The sequence below is a fragment of the Triticum dicoccoides genome, chromosome 2A (genome assembly GCF_002162155.2).
Source record: "Triticum dicoccoides isolate Atlit2015 ecotype Zavitan chromosome 2A, WEW_v2.0, whole genome shotgun sequence".
Classification (NCBI taxonomy): Eukaryota; Viridiplantae; Streptophyta; class Magnoliopsida; order Poales; family Poaceae; genus Triticum; species Triticum dicoccoides.
The window spans coordinates 92150098-92156594 of record NC_041382.1 but is presented as its reverse complement, the minus strand read 5'-3'; the positions used below and the strand labels follow the sequence as shown (position 1 = coordinate 92156594).

The 6497-nt window shown below is 61.1% G+C and overlaps 1 pseudogene; it reads right to left on the bottom strand.

Annotated features, from left to right (window-relative positions):
• Positions 1-273: 273 nt before the first annotated feature.
• Positions 274-3752, bottom strand: LOC119357690 (annotated as a pseudogene).
• Between the last annotated feature and the right edge of the window lie 2745 nt (positions 3753-6497).

The following is a 6497-nucleotide window of genomic DNA, read 5'->3' as shown; positions in this document are numbered from 1 at the left end:
CAAACTACCATGCAGGTAATGTAATGGACTTTTATGTACTATTTAATGCAGATCCATTCTAATGTCTTAGAACTATTGCTTTAATAGGAGTTGCAGTAAACCAAATCCAAAGAGGGTTGTGGCAATGCACATTTACCACATGAACATGTGATCACTAAGGTGTGTTACCGAAAAAGGCTTCCGCCCCGCTTTATAGATAAAGCCAAGCACCACGACAAGGTTCAACAACACACACACGCACACAAAGGTCAAGCACCACAAGAAGTCGAAAGGTTAATGCTGAGGGCACAGCTCAACAAGCCCTGAGAAAAAAAAGAAAGGCGCGCACGCGGAGGGTGCGGCACAACATCTAGTCTGGCTCCGGGGGTGGTGGGGGGAGCGGTGCCGCCAAGCTGAAGGCCATCGAGCGGAGGTCGGCGATGAGGTTGTTGATGACGACCCGATCCTGGGGGCGGCTAAGCGGCCGCCAGAGCTGCAAATATCCACACATTTTAAAGATGGCGTCAGTAGCACGTCGAAGAGGGACCTTCTGAATGACAAGCTTATTGCGGACGGTCCAAAGCGTCAAGCCAAGGATCCCAACGCAGAGCCATTTGATATGGCGGTAGCGAGGGGGGGAGGCCTGGATTTCCGCAAGCAGGTCGGGGAAGTTGGTGTTACACCACTGGCCCCCAACCGTTTCGCGGAAGCAGGACCAAAGGAACTGAGCCGTAGAACACAAGAAGAAGATGTGGTTAGCATCCTCCATCGTGTCGCACAAGGGGCACTTCCCGTTCCCAGGTCCATTTCGCTTACGAACCTCCACACCAGTCGGGAGGCGACCACGAATCCATTGCCACATGAAGATCCGGATCTTCAGGGGCAGGCGAATATCCCAGATCAAACTAAATGGTTCAGGGGCCATCGAGGGTGCAATGGCCGCGTAGAGGGATTTGGTGGAGAAGCAGCCGGAGGGCTCAAGTCACCAGGAGGTGACATCCGGGGAGTCAAGGCTGTCCATAGGGAGGAGGGCAATGTCCAGCATAAGAGCGTCCCAGGCAGCAACCTCTTGAGGTCCGAAGGGGCAGCGGAAGGCGAGGCGCCCTAGATCAATAAGGGCCGCCTCGACAGATATATGCGGGTCCACTGCAATAGAGAAGAGCACAGGGAAGCGCGCGGCCAAGGGGGAGTCACCAAGCCATCGATCAAACCAGAACAGGGTCGATGATCCGGTACCGATCGCTATGGAAGTGCCAATACGGAGAACCAGGAGCAGCTGGACTACCGCCTGCCAGAACTGGGAGCCGCCCGAGCGCTGACAGAATGCAAGGGGCTGTCCACGGAGATACTTGTTCTGGATGATGGTGAGCCATAGGCCTCCATCCCCATTGGCAATGCGCCAGAGCCAACGAGTCAGGAGGGCTATGTTCATGCGGCGGGAGGATAGGATCCTGAGACCACCCTGGTCCTTGGGTTTGCAGATATCGGGCCAGCTAACCATATGGTACTTCTGCTTATCCCCCTCCCCAGCCCAGAAGAATCTAGACTGGTACTTGGCGATCTCCTGATGGAGGGTCTCATGTAGGCTATAGAAACTCATGAGGAACCACAGGAGGCTAGCAAGCGAGGAGTTAATAAGGATCACCCGGGCAGCCGTCGACAACCAACGGCCTTTCTAGGGTTCGACCCGATGTTGCATACGGGTCACCGTGGGGCGGAGGTCCGCCACGGTGAGGCGCGAGTCACTAATGGGGATCCCCAAGTAAGTCGTGGGGAAAGAACCCAACCGACAGTTAAGTCGGTCCGCTATGGACTGTGCTTCCTCGGGAGGTGCCCCGAGCACCATCACTTCGCTCTTATCGAAGTTAATGGTAAGGCCCGACATCTGTTGGAAGCACAGGAGGAGGAACTTTAGGTTAGCAATGTCATGGGCAGTGCCCTCCACCATTATTATGGTATCATCTGCGTATTGGAGGAGGGAGACCCCCCCTCCGACTAGGTGAGGGACGACACCGTGAATGTGGCCAACATCCTTGGCCTTATCAAGGATGGCTGCCAGGGCATCAACCACCATGTTGAACAAAAACGGTGAGAAAGGGTCGCCCTGGCGAACCCCACAGAGGGTGGGGAAGTAGGGCCCAATGTCCCCGTTGATGTTCACCGCGGCCCGTCCACAGGAGACAAGTTGCATAACCCTAGTCACCCACCGGTCGTCAAAGCCCTTGCGAAGCAAGACTTCCCGCAAGAAGGGCCAGTGGACCGTGTCATAGGCCTTGTGGAAGTCGAGCTTCAGAAACACCGCTCGATGATGACGCAGCCGAACCTCATGGAGGACTTCGTGGAACACCAGAACCCCATCCAGAATAAATCGACCTTGAATGAAGGCGGATTGGTTCGGGTGGGTAATTGTGTCCGCGAGCAGGGTCACCCTATTGGCGTACCCTTTGGCCAGAATCCGGAATATCACATTGATCATGGTGATTGGCCGAAATTGGAGGATGTCGAAGGTGCCCGGGACCTTGGGAATAAGAGTCATGATGCCATAGTTGAGGCGCCCAAGATCCATGGTGTCAGAGAAGAATTCCTCGAACAGAGCCATGACCTCCGGCTTGATGGTCGGCCAGAACATCTTAAAAAACATAACTGGCAGGCCATCCGGCCCCGGGGCCGAGGAGGGGTTCATCCCTTTGATAGCCGCGAGAACCTCCTCCTCAACAAAAGGAGCCACTAAAGCAGCATTGACTGCATCGGAAACCAGGTGGGCCCCCGACCAGATGTCGGGGGCGAGACTAGCCCCCACCCCGAGGGGTGGGGGTAAATAGGGCCTTGTAAAAGCCATCCACATGGGTGCGGATGGCCGAGGGGCGAACGAGCGGGGTATCTCCATCCCAAAGGCAATGAATGGAGTTTCGGCGCCGGCGGCCGTTCGCCACCGCCTGGAAATAGGCGGTATTGGCATCACCCCGAAGTACCCATCGTTGGGTACCCCGCATATGCCAGTAGGCCTCTTCATCAACGTAGATGGATGAGAGCTGGTCTTCAAGGTCATAACGGACCATCCACTCATCTGGGGATATTCCAGACGTGTCAGCACGGGCATCCAGAGCTTGAATAGCCAGGAGGAGGGCCTTTTTTCGTTCTCTGAGATCCCGACCCAGGTTAGCACCCCACCCTTTCATGAATTGATGGGCAAGCTTGGCACAGAAGTGCCACGAGTCAATAGCAGACATGGCGCGATGGGGGGAAGAGCGGGCCAATATCCAGCGGGCGGCGACCGCCTCCCGGAAGCCGGCCTGGTTGAGCCAGAAGAGCTCAAACCGGAAACGCGGTGGGGCGGGGGGGCGCTCGTCGGCAGTGGAGAGGAGGAGGGGGACATGGTCAGACCCGATCCGGGTAATCGCCCGGAGCGAGGCTAGGGGGCAGCATAATTCCCATTCCGGGGAAACTAGGACGCGATCCAACACGGATCGCGTCGGGTCAGCCTGACGGTTAGTCCAAGTGAACCGGGCACCCGTCCGGTCCAGCTCACGGAGACCTAGCTCCGCGATCCAGTCATTGAATAGCTGCATCCGGGGGAGGTTAATCCGGTCATTATTCTTCTCTTTCGGGGATCGGATGAGGTTAAAGTCTCCGCCCACAACTACTGGGAGGAGAGAGTTGGAGATCTTCAAATGAAGCTCCTCTAAAAAGGACGGGGAGCGGCTATGGTCAGCCGGACCATAGACAATCACGACCTGCCATTTGAAGTTGAGGGCCCGCTCAAAGATCTCCATACTCACGAAGAATTCCCCCCGATCCATGCCCCAACCTCAAAGGTGGCATCCTTCACCCCTAGCAGGATGCCGCCAGAGTGGCCAGTGGTCCCACTAGAAGGGAGCCAATGCCAGGCGAAGAGGTGAGAGCTAAGACCCTCGAGCTCCTGGAGGGAGAACTCAGTGCACATGGTTTCCTGGATGGCAATGATGTCAATGTGTTCGTCTCGCATGTATTCGATGAGCTGGCGGCGGCGGCCATCATGGCCGAAGCCGCGGATGTTCCAGAAAAGGGCTCGCATCTAAACCCCCATGGGGGGGCTGCTTGACCCCAAGACACGGTAGGCGCTTTATGCCCGAAGAGCGGCAGTGCGAGAGCGGGTGCGGCCACGAATCAAACCGTCGGCCACCGGAGGCCCCAGATCCGCGGAGGGTGCGGTCGAATCCACGGAGGGTCGGAGCAAGCGCGCCCGAGTCTCAGCCAGCTTGCCGTCTAAGATCTCGCGAGCCCTAATGGCCGCGATCTGTTCTAAGGGGGGGCCGACCTTCCCCCTAAAAACTATGGCAGAGTCATTAGCCACCTTGGCGAGGTGGCCAAGAGGGACGGCCTCAAGCGCGGAAAAGGAACAACTGGAAGAACTGGGAGGGACGGGACCCACACCTGACTCGAGGTTCCGGACCGTGGCCCGGAGCTCCGCACGCTCAGCGACGGACGGCGCCGGGGAGTCCGCCGGACGGGACACATCGAGGCGGGCGCTGCGGCGGGACGCCGTCACCGGCGTCGAGGTGGAGTGGGGCCTCCTGACGTACGCCACCGACGGAGGGGGGTGAGCGTCAGTTGGAGAGGCCACGATCACGGCCACCGTCGCAGCCGAGGAGGAGGGCGGAGCGAGGTGGGCGTCGGAGGCCACCGGCGAGGGGAGCAGGGCGATGGTCTCCAGGGTGTCGCCAACCGCACCGCCTGCGGGTGGGGGGCCGAAGCAGGGGCACCGGCGGGGAGGTCCCCACCGCCACTCATGGGGACCGGGGAGGTCGAGCCAGGAGTGGCCGGGGGGTCCGGAGCAGACAGCGAGGAGAGCGGAGCGGAGGCGGCGGAAGGGGAGCGCAGCGACGAAGGCGACATGACGAGAAGGCCCACACTGGAGATGTCACTGGCCGACTCGGATGGAGGCGAAGGAGGCGCGACCGGTGTAGAGGCCAGGTGCAGAGCCACTGCGAGGTCAGTGGCCGACACCCTGGTACGTCCCGCCCCGGAGCCGCCACGGCCCGAAGGTGGGTTGGCGGGCTCGGGGGATGGGGAGCGGGAGTGCCCCGACAGGTCCTCGTCATCCTCAGGATCCTCGAGGCGTGGGTGACGGGACCGGCGGCGGCGAGAGCCGTCGTCGTCAGCTGGGCCGCCCCCCAGGTGGCTATCATCGGAGAAGCGGGGGCGACCGATGTGGTTCGGAGGCTCGGGGCAGATCTTGAGGTCGTAGCCGTCGTCGTTGAAGAAGACCCGAATCGTGGCGTGGAGCTTGGAGGAGTCCAGGCATTTCACCTTGACCCGGACCTCCTCCTCCTTGCGGAGAGAGAGCTCGTCGACCACCACCACCTTGCCCAAAAGCTTGGACATGCCGCGAATGACGCGCTCAGACCGGGCCACATCCGGCAGGCCGACGATGAGGATCCAGGCCGTGTCGAGGACCACCACGGCCTTGGGATCCCACTTCGGCTCAGAGATGTTCACCACAATCCCGTTGAGGGCCAAGGTGATGTTGTCGCTGCGGGTACAGAAGCCCATGCTCATAGCGTCGGGGAAGATCACCGTGAAGGAGTTAGCCGCCGAGGGGGTCACCTGCCAATCCCACTTGCATCTGCACAAGTGGTTGAGCTCGGCCTCAATGAGCTCGGGGGTGGCGACGGCCTCGCCAACGATAGTCACGAGAGCCAGGAGCGAGGGGGAGGGAGGGGGCAGCTCCGGAACCTCGATGTGGAAGAATCCCATGTCCTCGATGCCGTGGCCGTACATCATAAGCTCCTCCGTCACCGGGCGGTCCGGGCAGAGAATCACGGGGTGGCCGACGTCCTTGCAGAGATAGCACATCAGCGGGTTGGGGCACGCCACCTGGAAGTGCCCGGACAGCCCGCAGTTGAAACACGGCGGACCGTCCGAGGCGGAGGCGGAGCCTGGATGGGGGGCGGCCACGCCGGCAGCGGGCGTAGCAACCGGGGGGCGAGGAGGACCCTTCTTCTTCTTCTTCTTTGCGCCTTGGCGCCCCCGGTTCCCGTTCCCCCCATTGGTCGTCGGGAACGCAGCTTGGGCGCGGGGGGGCTAGTAGCGGTTGGAGGTCGGGTTGGCGGTGACGGAGGACAGGGGCTGCGGCCGGGGCGAAGAGGACCGGTCCCGACGGCGAGACGAGGAGGGAGACCGCCGCCGGGAGGATTGACGGGACCCCCTGGCCGGGGAACGGCCACGTTCTCGCGAATCAGCCCGGTGTGGCGAGCGGCGCGCCGGGGACCGGGAGCGGCGATCGTCGCAAGCAGGGGACCGGCGGCCATAACGGGGTGGGGAGCGGCGGGTGGCACGAGCCGGAGAGCGGCGGGCGGGGCGGGAGTCAAGCTCCTGCCGGAGGTCCTCCTCCCATCGAAGTGTGTCCGGCGACGGGCCGGAAGGGCCCGGCGATCATCAGCCCGGCGCTTGGGGCGGCCGGCCCCGTCATCCCACTCGCGGGTCATGGCCGGCGAGGTAGGAGGAGGGGGCGAGTGGGAACCAGCAAGGGTGACGGG